Source organism: Danio rerio, chromosome 13 (genome assembly GCF_052040795.2).
Source record: "Danio rerio strain M-AB ecotype USA chromosome 13, GRCz13ab, whole genome shotgun sequence".
Classification (NCBI taxonomy): domain Eukaryota; kingdom Metazoa; phylum Chordata; class Actinopteri; order Cypriniformes; family Danionidae; genus Danio; species Danio rerio.
The window spans coordinates 32489801-32505713 of NC_141033.1; the positions used below are offsets into that span (position 1 = coordinate 32489801).

Consider the following 15913-nt stretch of genomic DNA (forward strand, 5'->3'; position numbering starts at 1 on the left):
TGGCGCCACAACATTATGACGGAGCGGCAGGCTAACGTAATACCCATGCTTATCATTTTATGTCAGGAATTACTGAGACTTGCATTTAGCTAAACTTAAAAAATATTCAATACATACAGAATTCACTACTCACCATAACTTTGATGAAGGAAAATCGCCTGAATATGATGTTTCGGAGGAGCTCTGCCATTGCTGCGCTGGAATTTAAACCCGATCCAACAAACGACTCTCACGCGCATGCGTACACGCGCTTTTGCTGCAAGGTTTGTTCGCCAAACACAAACACTATTTTCACTGCTGTTTGATAAATTGCCAAAGCACAGTTTTATGTTTGGTGAATTAATATTTTTCATTTTTACTTCAGACCATCAGCTAAAATTAATAATGTGGATTTTTTTTTTCGTTTGGGGCTTATTATTGTGAAGTCATTTGTTGAGTCAATATTTAATTGTCAGTGTCCACAATAATTTTATTTACAGTGTAATTTTGTTTTATAGAATTTAATAATGAAATAATTAATGCAAAAATATGATCAGATAAAAAAACGTATTTGAAATTTGATTAAAGTTTAATTGCAACACAATTTGATAAAAATTTATTATGAAAATAAATAAATAAATAAAAGACAAAATTTTAAGTATGTTTTCGTTTTTAATATTGTTTTGGGATCTAGACCTGGTTATGATAAAAGATAATAATAATAATTATCAGGATATCTGCTTACCCCAACTGATTTTAATCAAATTTAACTGAAAGTGTTAACGTTTCTGTATTACACATTTTGTTTAGTTCACACTATATTTACTTATTTATAATGTAAAAATGACACAATGTGTAATAGAGAAGCAATAGAGAAGAACTCCTCTACTGCTCTGATTGACTTTCTGCTGATCAAGTGTTGTTTACATTTAAATGACTCCAATATTCTGTCACCACGGCAACCTGAGTTTACACTGAAATCAACACATCTCTCTGAATCTGATCACTTGAGCTCTTTCAACTCTTCACTTTGACAAGTTTCATCAGATTGTCTGATTTGGAAAGTTGATATTCATGGAGCAGCGGCGCCTCAGACGAATCAGGAGTCTTCCAGCACACCTGAAGGACTTCCTGCTGGAGGGTGTCCCGTCTGTTCAGGATCCTGCAGCTGTGATCAGGTTGGATCATACTTACAGCTGTATCTCTTCCCCAGGTCTGGAGGAACATCACCTGAAGAACGCAGCTGTCCTTCCCCAAATCCGTCCAGCATCCTCAGTGCCTTCAGTGGACGTGGGACAGCAGGAGGAGCCCCTCTCTATCCATGGCTACAGCGTTCAGGCCTACCAGGACATCTACCGCTCTGTGGTCGAGCCCATGATCAAGAGTCGTCCCTACAGCCTTCAGCTGGGCCTGGAGATCAAGCAGCGGCTGTGGGAGGCACTCAGGTGTCCTGTGATGGAGGAGACGGTGCAGGCTGATGGACGCATCCTCATTACAGAACGCAGATGTGGATCCAGACCAGACAGCATGGCTCCTCGAGTCCATGTGGACATCAGTGGAGAGCCACTGCCTGAGAAGCCCAGCAGAAAGAGGGCCAGACGCTGAGTCTTCACAGTGTCCCAAACCACACTGCAGGCCTGCGTATGTATATAGTGTACATAGTTGTAGAGCAAGTTCACAGTAAGTTTCCTTTTGCATGTTTTGTTTCATCAACTGGTTGTTTTTATTGATTCTTGGTGTTGTTGACTTGAAGTTCTTGGTTTGCTCGGTGGTCTTCAGGATGTTTCAGGTGGTTTTCTGCACGGTTGTCGAGGTTTTCTGAGCGGTTGTTCTCGTGTTGCAGGTCGGTCGCTGGACTCTTCTGAGAGTTTCGATGCGTTTAGTGGTTTGCGGTGTCTGTTAGGTTAGGGTAGGTTAGGTTAGGGTCCCTCACGTGGTTTGCAGCTTGACGTGCTGTGAGGGCTTGTGTGCATCAGTGATGCTGAGAGCTTCGCCACTGGTACTTCACAGATACCGGTAGGGTCACCCATAGTGGACTGGTCTCAGCGGAGATGCCCGACTAAGACAAACCAGCTGATTCTGGACAGCAGATTTACATCAGAATCACCTGAAGATGTGGAAGTCGCAGGATTCGTGGAAGCAACCATTCTAAATAAATGAATCAATTAATAAATTTGTTATTTAATACATATAAAAGAGGCTGCAATTCTTTTCTTTTTCCTCTATTGTGTTGATTTTTGTCAAGTTATAATTAATAAATAAAAGTAACAATTCTGGAATTATTATTACCCTTTTAACCTGATTTTCAAAACAATCCACCACTAATTGCACTATTAAAACTATAATAAAACTATAATAAAATAAGCCATAATAATTATAATAATAATAATAAAAAACATACAATAAATAAAACAAATATTTAAATAATTTATTAATTTTTTTGATAGAATAATATTTACAATTATGTTATAAATATAAATTCTAATTATTTATATGCTGTAAAAAATGAATAAATATAATATTTATTTAAATACATTTAAATATCATTTACTCCCCAAACTACATTTTCTAGTGACTGGTCACATCTAAATTCAATTTTGGCAACAGCCTGTCAACATTGGCTCAATGAGAAATAATGTGTTGAGCCAATAAAAAAACCATCAAGTCTGCCCAATCATGTTATTGGCCCAATTGAATGTTTTAGAATAGATTGTGTGCAACAAGCTTTTTTGGTTTCGCCTAATTTAAACAATGCTAACAATGCTAAAACAATGCTAAAGCAACTTTACTGAACTGTTTACTCCTCGTTGTCCCAAAAGAAAATGAATAATAGAATATAGAAAATCATAATACACTAAACACTGCCACATTTATTTATTTATTTTTTATTAAAGAGACACTATTGTAAAAGTACTTTAGAATAACAAATACATTACACATTTCAACAACGTATACCGTATAAATTCTAGCATTTTATTTCTCCTAATATTGACCTCATTCTTTAAGGCGGAAGTGCCCTCGTTTTTCCGATTTGTTTTAGAACATCTGATTCAGTGCCCTATGGGAGAAATGACTAGGAATATTAAACAGCAGAAAACAGACAAACTACTTGCTCTACAAACTAGTGTGTTTATGACTCTACAGACAAAGCAGAATAAGAAAATGTCAGTTTGCAACATCAAGCATCAAAACAAACAGTTTTTAACGTCTAAAAATCAAAGGAAGTGAATGAGAGCGGAAATCTCCAGCCAAAAAGATTCAAATGTCTGCGCCTGCTCGTACGTGAGGAATAAAGTCAATACATAGAGCTGAAGTGTACTTAATATATATCCCAAATATCTGCAAAAATGTAAAAACGAAAAAAAAAACAGCATAAAATGTGAGTATTTTTGTGAGGTTACTTTAACCATTGTTTAGTGTTGTCACCTGAATACTTTCATTCTACAAAAGATCATCTGAACTTATGAAATCACATTTTTAATGGTTAAACCCATTCATTAACATTAAACATCTAATATATTTGCATATAAACAATGAACGGTTCATTCCACTGTGGCTCCCCCTGATAAACAGGGGACTAAGCTGAAAGAAAATTAATAAATGAATATTAAAATCGTCAAAAGCACCATCAAATCTAAACAATGGGTTACTTTACCCAGTTGACACAGATGATTCCAGAACAGAAAAAAAAAAACTCACAAAAGTTTCAAGAAAAGTAAAAAAAAATCTTCAAGAGGAACTTCAAGCACATAAAGCTGCATCTGTTTTCAAATATTTACCATGTAAACCTATTTATTCAATGAATTCAGGGTTGAGTAGATACTATAATCCAAAAGCACAAACGACGCATTGATAAAGCCTCCTATTGTCGAGCACCATCTCCTCTTCCAGGACAGCAGACATTCAGCACAGTTGACAGGGCTCTTAAACTTCATCATGCTCCTGATGCTAACTGTTTCAAGGATTCCCATCTTCATTGTAGCTGTGTGGTTTTTCAATGGCCCTGTATGTTAGAAATATAACACGGCAATGTCAATATTAAGCCTATATCAAATACATATTCAAATGTCACCATAATATTGTGTCATTTTCAAAAACACTATTCCTGTTGGATCACAAAATGTAATTTTACAATGACAGAATGTGGATGTTCACATGATTATTAGCATAGTAACACTTTAGTAATTAATAATTTCCATACTGTGAGAATGCTATGTGGTAAATTGCACATTTATATGTAAAATGTCACTTTGGCCAGGCACCGGTTTGTTTCCAGCAATGGTTCTAAATATCATTTACAGTGAGTAAATAACAGCAGAAGACAAAAAACAGGTTTTCTTTCACACAAAACTGAAAATTCTGCCGTAATTTACGCTCCCTTCCTTTATTCCAAACCTGTTTTTCTTTCTATCTTCTGTAAAGAAAATATTTTAAAGAAAGCTGGAAACCTGTAACCATTGACTTCCATAGTATTTGTTTTTCCTACTATGGAAATAAATGGTTACAGGTTTCAGCTTTTTTCTAAATATGGCATTTAGTGTTCAACAGAAGAAATAAACTTACAAAAGTTTAAAACCACATGTGCCTGAGTAAATAGTACAATTTGATTTGGGGGTGAACTGTCCCTTTAAGAACAACTCCAAATCAATGTTTAATATTTTCAAGTTGAAATCAATAAGGCAGGCTTGTGTTTTACATAATATTTTGTTTCATAGAAAAAAAAATATGGCTTCAGTAGAACTGACAACCGGTAACATACAACTAGCCAGAGCAATGTCTGCAATTAACGTTAACGTGTTGTGTACAACATTATGACGGAGCGGCAGGCTAACGTAATACCCATGCTTATGGTTTTATGTCAGGAATTACTGAGACTTGCATTTAGCTAAACTTAAAAAATATTCAATACATACAGAATTCACTACTCACCATAACTTTGATGAAGGAAAATCGCCTGAATATGATGTTTCGGAGGAGCTCTGCCATTGCTGCGCTGGAATTTAAACCCGATCCAACAAACGACTCTCACGCGCATGCGTACACGCGCTTTTGCTGCAAGGTTTGTTCGCCAAACACAAACACTATTTTCACTGCTGTTTGATAAATTGCCAAAGCACAGTTTTATGTTTGGTGAATGAATATTTTTCATTTTTACTTCAGACCATCAGCTAAAATTAATAATGTGGATTTTTTTTTTTTCGTTTGGGGCTTATTATTGTGAAGTCATTTGTTGAGTCAATATTTAATTGTCAGTGTCCACAATTATTTTATTTACAGTGTTATTTTGTTTTATAGAATTTAATAATGAAATAATTAATGCAAAAATATGATCAGATAAAAAAACGTATTTGAAATAAGATTAAATACAGTTTTATTGCAACCAAATTTGATAAAAATTGATTATGAAAATAAATAAATAAATAAAAGACAAAATTTTAAGTATGTTTTCGTTTTTAATATTGTTTTGGGATCTAGACCTGGTTATGATAAAAGATAATAATAATAATTATCAGGATATCTGCTTACCCCAACTGATTTTAATCAAATTTAACTGAAAGTGTTAACGTTTCTGTATTACACATTTTGTTTAGTTCACACTATATTTACTTATTTATAATGTAAAAATGACACAATGTGTAATAGAGAAGCAATAGAGAAGAACTCCTCTACTGCTCTGATTGACTTTCTGCTGATCAAGTGTTGTTTACATTTAAATGACTCCAATATTCTGTCACCACGGCAACCTGAGTTTACACTGAAATCAACACATCTCTCTGAATCTGATCACTTGAGCTCTTTCAACTCTTCACTTTGACAAGTTTCATCAGATTGTCTGATTTGGAAAGTTGATATTCATGGAGCAGCGGCGCCTCAGACGAATCAGGAGTCTTCCAGCACACCTGAAGGACTTCCTGCTGGAGGGTGTCCCGTCTGTTCAGGATCCTGCAGCTGTGATCAGGTTGGATCATACTTACAGCTGTATCTCTTCCCCAGGTCTGGAGGAACATCACCTGAAGAACGCAGCTGTCCTTCCCCAAATCCGTCCAGCATCCTCAGTGCCTTCAGTGGACGTGGGACAGCAGGAGGAGCCCCTCTCTATCCATGGCTACAGCGTTCAGGCCTACCAGGACATCTACCGCTCTGTGGTCGAGCCCATGATCAAGAGTCGTCCCTACAGCCTTCAGCTGGGCCTGGAGATCAAGCAGCGGCTGTGGGAGGCACTCAGGTGTCCTGTGATGGAGGAGACGGTGCAGGCTGATGGACGCATCCTCATTACAGAACGCAGATGTGGATCCAGACCAGACAGCATGGCTCCTCGAGTCCATGTGGACATCAGTGGAGAGCCACTGCCTGAGAAGCCCAGCAGAAAGAGGGCCAGACGCTGAGTCTTCACAGTGTCCCAAACCACACTGCAGGCCTGCGTATGTATATAGTGTACATAGTTGTAGAGCAAGTTCACAGTAAGTTTCCTTTTGCATGTTTTGTTTCATCAACTGGTTGTTTTTATTGATTCTTGGTGTTGTTGACTTGAAGTTCTTGGTTTGCTCGGTGGTCTTCAGGATGTTTCAGGTGGTTTTCTGCACGGTTGTCGAGGTTTTCTGAGCGGTTGTTCTCGTGTTGCAGGTCGGTCGCTGGACTCTTCTGAGAGTTTCGATGCGTTTAGTGGTTTGCGGTGTCTGTTAGGTTAGGGTAGGTTAGGTTAGGGTCCCTCACGTGGTTTGCAGCTTGACGTGCTGTGAGGGCTTGTGTGCATCAGTGATGCTGAGAGCTTCGCCACTGGTACTTCACAGATACCGGTAGGGTCACCCATAGTGGACTGGTCTCAGCGGAGATGCCCGACTAAGACAAACCAGCTGATTCTGGACAGCAGATTTACATCAGAATCACCTGAAGATGTGGAAGTCGCAGGATTCGTGGAAGCAACCATTCTAAATAAATGAATCAATTAATAAATTTGTTATTTAATACATATAAAAGAGGCTGCAATTCTTTTCTTTTTCCTCTACTGTGTTGATTTTTATCAAGTTATAATTAATAAATAAAAGTAACAATTCTGGAATTATTATTACCCTATTATTGCACTATTAAAACTATAATAAAACTATAATAAAATAAGCCATAATAATTATAATAATAATAATTAAAAACATAAAATAAAAAAACAAATATTTAAATAATTCATTTAATTTTTTGATAGAATAATATTTACAATTATGTTATAAATATAAATTCTCATTATTTATACGCTGTAAAAATGAATAAATATAATATTTATTTAAATACAACAGCCTGTCAACATTGGCTCAATGAGAAATAATGTGTTGAGCCAATAAAAAAAACCATCAAGTCTGCCCAATCATGTTATTGGCCCAATTGAATGTTTTAGATTGTGTGCAACAAGCTTTTTTGGTTTCGCCTAATTTAAACAATGCTAACAATGCTAAAACAATGCTAAAGCAACTTTACTGAATTGTTTAGTCCCAAAAGAAAATGAATAATAGAATATAGAAAATCATAATACACTAAACACTGCCACATTTATTTATTTATTTTTTATTAAAGAGACACTATTGTAAAAGTACTTTAGAATAACAAATACATTACACATTTCAACAACGTATACCGTATAAATTCTAGCATTTTATTTCTCCTAATATTGACCTCATTCTTTAAGGCGGAAGTGCCCTCGTTTTTCCGATTTGTTTTAGAACATCTGATTCAGTGCCCTATGGGAGAAATGACTAGGAATATTAAACAGCAGAAAACAGACAAACTACTTGCTCTACAAACTAGTGTGTTTATGACTCTACAGACAAAGCAGAATAAGAAAATGTCAGTTTGCAACATCAAGCATCAAAACAAACAGTTTTTAACGTCTAAAAATCAAAGGAAGTGAATGAGAGCGGAAATCTCCAGCCAAAAAGATTCAAATGTCTGCGCCTGCTCGTACGTGAGGAATAAAGTCAATACATAGAGCTGAAGTGTACTTAATATATATCCCAAATATCTGCAAAAATGTAAAAACGAAAAAAAAAACAGCATAAAATGTGAGTATTTTTGTGAGGTTACTTTAACCATTGTTTAGTGTTGTCACCTGAATACTTTCATTCAACAAAAGATCATCTGAACTTATGAAATCACATTTTTAATGGTTAAACCCATTCATTAACATTAAACATCTAATATATTTGCATATAAAGAATGAACGGTTCATTCCGCTGTGGCTCCCCCTGATAAACAGCGGACTAAGCTGAAGGAAAATTAATAAATGAATATCGTATAATATTATTTTAATAATATTTTCAAGTTGAAATCAATAAGGCAGGCTTGTGTTTTACATAATATTTTGTTTTATAGAAAATAAATATGGCTACAGTAGAACTGACAACCGGTAACATATAACTAGCCAGAACAATGTCTGTAATTAACGTTAACGTGTTGTGTACAGTGGCGCAAAAAGGGGGTATGCAGTATATGCGGCGCATAGGGGCGCCACACATGGGGGGCGCCATTGTGCCAAAACTATTTTTGAAATTATCTATATTAAAAGTTTAAAATAATATATATATATATATATATATATATATATATATATATATATATATATATATATATATATATATATATATAGCATTTTCAGGGTACTGACCCAGGCATTTTGATCTTTTAGTGACTGCATGCACAAATAAATAAATAAAATATTTTGGTTCAATGATGTCCATTTTTATTTATTAATGTAGAAATATTTCTTTACAACTCACAACTGAATGTGTCAAGAAATAAAATTACACAGTAAAAGCAGACATGTAAAACAGTAAAAAGAACAATTTAGATAACAAATAAAAATTGTTCACTCAATGTACAGTAAATCATCTACACGTAATACAAAGACCACAAGAATACTGTTTAAGATTTATAAACACATTACACAGGCTACATCAAGTACTGCACTTTATTAAGTCCAAAGTGTTTGTCTTTAGTCAGAATACTCAGTCATTATAAATAATTTGTCATCAACATTTTCTCTGAATTTCAGAATGAAGGCAATGTTTCTCTATAAATTGCTTCAACAGTGCAGAAAACCAAATACATCAGTAGCCTCTTCCTCAACATCAGTAGATTACTCCTCATCATCCTCAAGTGGAGTTGTAATTTGTTGTAACACAATATGTGTTTATGCTTTTGATAAACATGACATGTAAGGCACTCATAACTGGAAAATGTTCTTTGATAGTCATTAGGACCACAAGTTATTTAAAAATTTGCTTTATGCATGAATGAGAGCAGTGTGCTGGATTAACTGGATAATTGTGATTATCCCAAGAGCATGTAGAGAAACAAAAAACAAGGTTGATCACTCTGGTAACTGGAGTAGGTCGAGGCTTGTCACCGTCCACCGTTCATTCAAAACATTCCACTGCAGAAACATCAAGGTGATCTTCTAATAAGATGGATATGTCAAAAATGTATATTCGTCCACATCATTAGCCCAGCCAATCGCAATCCCATCAACTCTGAAGACTGCCGTGACTCGTCTTGTTAACACAGTTGTCCAGTCGGTGGCCTCCTCCTGTACTTGAACTGTTGGATGTGGTGAAGATGGTTCACTGTAAATGGCAAAGCAATAATTACATTAATATCAGTCACTCTATCACTGATGAAGAGAAAATCAACATGCATAGAAAGTAAAATAATTAATATTCACTGATAAAAAAAAAAAAAGTATCACAGATTAAAAGACTAATATAAATTTCATTTATTCATTCAATTTCTTTTCGGCTTAGTCCCTTTATTAATCTGGGGTCGCCACAGTGGAAGCTTACCAAATTCAGCTATAGTGCATGTCTTTGGACTTGTGGGGAAACCGGAGCACTTGGAGGAAACCCTCACGAACACTGGAAGAATATGCAAACTCCTCACACAAATGCCAACTGACCCAGCCGAGGCTCAAATCAGCGACCTTCTTGCTGTAAGGTGACAGCACTACCCACTGCGTCATCCTAATATAAAGAATATCAAGAATTATAAAATGCATTTATCACAGCATATACTAAACAGAAAACAACATACGCACCGGAGCACAACGAAATGTTGAAGTGTCTCGCTTAACAAGGCTGGCAACATGAGAAGTGCTGCTGTAAAATCAATTCCTGGAACATAAGATGTGGCATACAAACATATATGAATGAATCCATCTAAAGCTAGAATTTAATAATATTAATCAAGTGGAGAAAGTTTAGAAAGAGTACCTTAGAGTCAGGTCCATAGCATTCTTCAGTTGATCTCTCATCTTTCGATGAATACCTAGAAAATAATTTTAAACACGTGGGTGTACATTTATTGTTGTTTGTAAGTAAAAACCTACAAATTTAAAATAGTACGTAAGCCATTAAAACCATGGTATAGATAATGAGACATACTTACATCTAGTAACTGAGCCATGCTTTCATATGACATGCCTTCATTGGTCTGATGCTGTTAGGCTGCATTCTGTTGTTCAATCTTGTCCTGAAAGACAATTGGAAACTTCAAAAACTTCTGGAAAGCAATAAGATAAGCAATTACTATTTATTTATTTTTAGATATTAATAAAATTGGTAAAATAGCTCAAGGTACCAGTTTCAGAACAGATGAGACAAATTATTACATTAAAGAACAAAGTATAACTTAAAACGTCGATTTATACAACGTGATATGTTAATCAATAGTAAAGCACCAACAATTCTGGACATGAGAGTTTGTGGACACTCCTCAACATTAATGTAACTTAGACACTGAAACGAAGATGTGTACAAGCATACACACGCCACGTTTGTAACTAGCCACGTTTACATAATCAGTCGCTTTGCCGGTGACAAAATTGTGATTTTTCTTTACAAAATGGCGGTGTATATAACCGTCTAAAATTACATTTCAGCGGTCAACCGTGGCTAGAAAATGGCCTCAAGATATACAACATTATCGATAATTACAAATTTCCAGTATTAATAACAAAATGTTTTATATCAAGGTATATGGAGACTTTAGTCGCGCCAGCTCCGGACCACACCGCACATTACTCACGGCCCGATTCCCGTGCATGGATACGGCAGCGTCGGCTCGCTTCTGCCGCCGCATCTGGCCCGAGTAACGTTACAGCAGACGGGCTCGGGCAGGCGAGAATCTGGCCGCAACTGGCCAGAGTGTATTTTGCTATCTGGGTTGTGATTCCACCGTGGCAACACTTATTAATAAAGCAGTAACGTAACGTAAGAAATAAGGCGCGAATACGAAACGTAGGCGATAAAGGGAGCGTCGAGAAAACTAACGGCATATAACGTTAGTTAACATTACTCACCTTCTATAACGTTATGTCCCTCGGTGACTTCGATATTATATTTTATTAACTTCTTTAATAAGCTGCAGACATCTTAGCAAACTCCATCCTGCAGGCCAACGTACACCAGGCAGCCCGGAGCACTTAAAGCGGGGGAAAGCCGAGACCCGAGAGTCACACAAAATCAACAGAGCACGGCTTCACATGTAAAAATGAGACTGAAAATATATCATTAATACATTTTTACCTGAAAAGTGTAGACTCCAAAATAGACTTTTATTTGAAAAGCGTGCGAAGTTCTGTGTAAACAGCCAGCATACTCTACCGACCGCCTCAGTAACAAACACTACTATAACGTCTCAACAAGCCAAATTCTTACAGAGACAGCAACATCACCACCTGTATGAAGATGCTGTCACTCTGCATGGTTCTTATTCTACATCCCATATACTACAAGGTCTTAAACGGTTAGCAAAGACCAGTATTTACGTTTTTAATGATTAAAATTACATTCAATTATAAATTAAATTATTAACATTTTTGAGAAAAAATGTAATTTAAATACATGAAAAAAAATTATTAAAATATTTAATTCAATCAATTTATTTATTTATTACTTTTTTTAATTTTGTATTTTAGTATTCATGTTTAGTATTAATACATTTAAATTAGTGTTATATAGTTTCCTATAGGGAAACAAAATATATAATTGTACCTTTAAAGGTGCCAAATTGGTCCTTTACGGTACAATTTTGTATCCAAATGTGCTATAAAAGGTACAAAAATGTACCTTTCAAACCTAAATCTGGACATTTGTACCTTTATAGCCCATTTGAGTACAAAATTGTACCCTAAGGACAAATATGGGACCTTTAAAGGTACAATTATATATTTTGTTCCCTCTAGGAACAAAATTGTACCCACCTTTTTTTCTGACAGAGTCAAAGGGGGAGAAAAAAAAACTATGATTTAGCTACAGCTAACAAACTTTATGCATATACGATCTCAACATTAGGTACAGACACTATAAGTTATGAGTAAATTTTTTGTTTTTTTTGTTTTACAAAATTATATTGCTTAATAAAATTGTGTATATATATATATATATATATATATATATATATATATATATATATATATATATATATATATATATATATATATATCAAAGCATTTTAGTTTTGATTTCAACTTCTACTGTGGTTTTAGTTAAGAATTTCCATTTCAGTGCATCCCTAGAGAAAAATGTCATATTGATTCAGTTTTAAAACTTTCAAACTTTTTAAGGAAAGTGATGTGAAAGTAGCCTATGTGTCATGTTTGTGTGTTTAAAGATTTAGATACATTATTGTTTTTTAAAGTAAGTTTACCCAAGGAAAAGTGTTTGTTTGAAAACTTTAATTGCACCACTGTTATGAGTGACTGTCACTCAGAGGAGCTCAGAGTCATGATGTCATGATATGATGTCATAAACAGAATTCTGTTTTGGAACACAGAAGCTGCCGTTCTAATTCTAAACTGCTGTTGGTGTTTGAGGAGTCTAGCGATTGAGAGCTACTTTTATAACTTGACGATTTCCTTTTTGGCCTTTAGCGTTTACGATGGCGCTGTTCAGCAGTTTTAAAAAGCTTTTTGACTGTCTTATCCCTTTCTGGCATCGAAGGGAAACACAGCAATGTGCAGCTCAAGAACCGGCGGCAGTGACTAAATGTTCAGAGAGTGAGGCCTTCACTGCAAATCCCAACAAGTGCAGGAAGAAACGCCGCAAAGGGGGTAAAAAAAGGGGCGAGGTCAAAACCCTGCAGACTTCTGCCAGACCCTCTGTCTTAAAGCCTATAAAGGGAAAACGATCAAAGCTTCCCACTGGCTCTGGAGACTTCATCCTTCCAGCTGCTCGCTTCAAGCCCCTGCCGCCAGTGAAAAGGTCACAAATGTGTCCTGTGCAAGGACTTGAGCAACAGCTTGCCCTGCCTGGGTGTCCTCTCTATGTGGACCAGCCCAATCTGCTGACGGCTCCTCCACATCCTGTTCCTGCACCAGACGAGCTGTTCTCCCACCAATCCACCTCAGTGCATCTGAGGCCCATTCCTGTGCAAGAACTTGAGCATGAGTTTGTCCTGCCAGGGTGTCCTAATCAAGTGGGTCCTCCCAAACAGCTGGCTGTGCTTCCAGGTTATGTTCCTGAACCAGATGAGCTGTTCTCCACAGTCTGTCCCATTCCTCCTCCTTGTGCATCGCCAGTGTTTTCTCTCAGCTCAATGTCTTCAATTTCTGTCGGGGCTGCATCAGCTTTAAACCTCATGCTTTCTGACACTGAAGATGAGGAATGCGAGTTTGTAGAGAACGTCCAGATCTTCTTCAAGCCCGAAAGACACAGCCTGACGAGACAGACTCTTGCCTGGGAGGAGGAGGAGGAGGTGCTGGATGATGAATCGTGGACGAGTGAAGTGTTTGAGGACCTCAGTGAAGCTGGGGACTCTGATGCCTCTTTGTTCTGCTTGACTCCTTTTGATGGTCGTGAGAGCCAGCTCAGCGGGAATGTCCTGGAGGAACCAAAGAAAAGGCGAAAAGCACTTACGGCTCTGTTCACCTGGGCAGAGGAGGTGAAGGAAAGGTGGAGAGGAAACTCAAGAAGGTGAGAGAGAAGAGAAAGACAGCTGCTGTATCACCGTTACAGAAATGATCCTAAACTGAAGCATCTGTGGATCAACAAACACCACCAGAACTACATCTGATGGTGATGCTGCTCTTCGTCCCTCCCCAAAATATCCCACTTACCCTTTACCCACTGCACAATCCTGTCTGTAAATAAACTGTGCAATGGCTGAAAGATCTCCGACTCTTCTTGTCTATTATAAAGCATAATATAAAAACAGGTTAAACACAAATAATCACTAATCATTTTAAAATATTTTTCTAATCAATTAAACTTTTTCAAGCTACATCAGTGATATGGACATTTACCGTCACCTACTGGCAGTTGCTTTTTACATAGAGGATAATCTCCATTTAAAATGACTTTAAAATTGTCATATTCACAAATAAACAAATGAATTTAAGTGATAATCTGTGTTTATGTAAATGACTTCAAAAGGTAATTGAGTATTAATTGCATCATAAAATTGTTTTTATTACTTTCCCAAAAATTCTCTTAATTCTCAACACACAGATAACATAAATTAAGCTCTTTTTATTCTTTATATTTTAGTCAAAAATGAACTTTAGCTTTATTCAAAATCTGAATATTTTAATACCAAACATATTTTTAGTCAACAAACGAAAATGTAAACATTATAGGCTATGTATCATGAACGTTTGGAAGAATGACACTATATCTCATACTGTATACTGTATTGTCACTGAATCATTTATGACCAATTTTCCTCTTTAGTAGAAAAATATGATTGTTGTTAATAAAAAGTGTTACCGGAAAGTAATGCATACAATAACTAATCCCTGCAGTAGTGTGTAAAGCATTGCTGATACATTTTAAGTAATATTGTTACTTGGTCCATGTTTTGGCACACTTTTTGGTATAAAACTTTTTTTTTTTTTTTAAAGAAGGGAAACCAATTAGGCTTTTACTTTTTGTTTTGTTTTCTATTTAAGTACTCTTTAAACGTCTTGGTCAGTATAATAATTTTAGTTATTTTTTTAGCAAATTAATAATTTGATTTAACAAGAATACATTAAATGAATTGAAAGTGACAGTAAGAACTAGATATGCTCAAATGTATTGGTAACAATTATATATTTTATAACCGTTTAAAAACAGCAGATGAATATGGCTGATTACATTGATGATTAACATTAACCACACTGTAAAAAATGTTGGGTTCCACACAGCCACTTCAAGTTGTCCCAACACAAATCAAATACAAAGTACAAATTTAAGTGGATTGAATGAGCACTGTGCTGCGTCCGATGAATTGCACTATCATGTTTTTCTCTTTTTCTTCATTCTTTTATATCACATTTTACCTGTTTTTATGTTTTGTTTTGACACATTTTTTATTATTTGTTTTTATTTTTATTTTACTTGTTTCTTTTATTCTTGTTTATGTAAAGCACTTTGAATTGCCACTGTGTATGAAATGTGCTATATAAATAAACTTGTCTTGCCTTGCCTTGGATTGAACATAAAACAATTAAATTGTCTCCCAAAAAACGTTAAAAAATGTTGTTGTTTCAAATCTTTTTGATCAAGCTCTTTGAGCATCATGTTTAAGTGTATCCAGTCAATCAATTAATAGAAATAAAATTATAATAGTTAAGAAAACTTAATCTTTAGAATGTTCATTTGGGTAATGAGTTTCTGTTTGTGAATTAGATCAAGAAACAAGGAGAAAATAATTTCATTTGCATTTCTTTCAAAATTGTTGAATTAAAAATTTAATTAAATTGCTGAACATTTTTTTAAAAGAAAAAAGGGGGCACAATGAAACTATTGGCAGACAGAAATCAGTCCAATCATCGCATCACTTAAAAAAAACAAAGATTTATAATCGGGTGAAACTGCAATATAATTCCAACCGCAAACATTTGCACAGTAGCCTTTATCATTTGCACAATAAATATTTGCAATTTAAAATTTTAATAATAATTAAAAACAAAACT

The 15913-nt window shown here is 35.5% G+C and overlaps 1 long non-coding RNA gene across 2 annotated transcripts; it reads right to left on the reverse strand.

The window, feature by feature from the left end:
• Positions 1-8681: 8681 nt before the first annotated feature.
• On the reverse strand, positions 8682-11649 carry LOC137487411 (uncharacterized). Of its 2 annotated transcripts, XR_015506068.1 has the most exons (7): positions 11544-11649; positions 11318-11439; positions 10405-10488; positions 10230-10284; positions 10055-10130; positions 9804-9980; positions 8682-9587 (listed from the first exon to the last, which is right to left on the reverse strand). It is a non-coding gene; the product is annotated as an uncharacterized LOC137487411 (long non-coding RNA). The 2 variants fall into 2 exon arrangements; XR_015506067.1 differs by lacking the exon at positions 11544-11649 and having other exon boundaries at positions 11318-11454.
• Between the last annotated feature and the right edge of the window lie 4264 nt (positions 11650-15913).